We start from the raw sequence: 858 nt of genomic DNA on the forward strand, positions 1-858 counted from the left end.
TATATACTTATATTTTTATCCATTTTAGTTTATATTTAATAATTTCGTTGTATTTTCTGATATTAATATTATTTATTTTTATTCTTGAATAAAACAAATTTAATCCTTTTTTTTCTCTCAACTTTATTCTTTATATCTTTTCCAACGTTTCGACCCTCAGTCCATTCTCAAGGATACCTTCATATTGATATAATTTTCTTTTTTCAAATCTTAAAAATGCAGGCTAATTGCCTTTGTTCCATATAACATTTTCTAAATAACCTTTTCCTAGATTTAAACCTTTTTTAAAAACTTTTCTTCCTTCCTTCATTCACATTTGGTTGTTATTTAGAAAATGTTATATGGGACAAAGGGAATTAGCCTGCATTTTTATGATTTGAAAAAGGAAATGACATCAATATGAAGGTATCCTTGAGAATGACCTGAGGGTCGAAACGTTGGAAAAGGTGTAAAGAATAAAGTTGAGAGAAAAAAAAAAAGGATCAAATTTGTTTTATTTAAGAATAAACTAAACCACTCTCAAACAAGAAAATATAAAATAATTTTTATTTTTAGTTAATATGTGTATATAGTATGTTGTGTACTTACATCCCTAATAGCTATGTCCCTTGAGAGTGCCTGACTGAATTATTTCAATAAAATATTTTTAATAAACAAGTTGGAATTTGTATAAATGAACGTTGCATTACATATTTACTGATTTTATTACGTGGTTTTGTTGTAACTTGTCCTTCATTTGCTTTTAATCATATATTAAGTGTGATTTTTACTATTCTACCTGACTTTTTTCTTATAACTCTTAATTTCAAATTTCTTCACACTACAAGCAGTTTAAATTTAATCTGTTGTGCGTGTATT

This window comes from Halyomorpha halys, unplaced genomic scaffold, assembly GCF_000696795.3.
Source record: "Halyomorpha halys isolate HHAL.00 unplaced genomic scaffold, Hhal_1.1 Scaffold240.1, whole genome shotgun sequence".
NCBI lineage: Eukaryota > Metazoa > Arthropoda > Insecta > Hemiptera > Pentatomidae > Halyomorpha > Halyomorpha halys.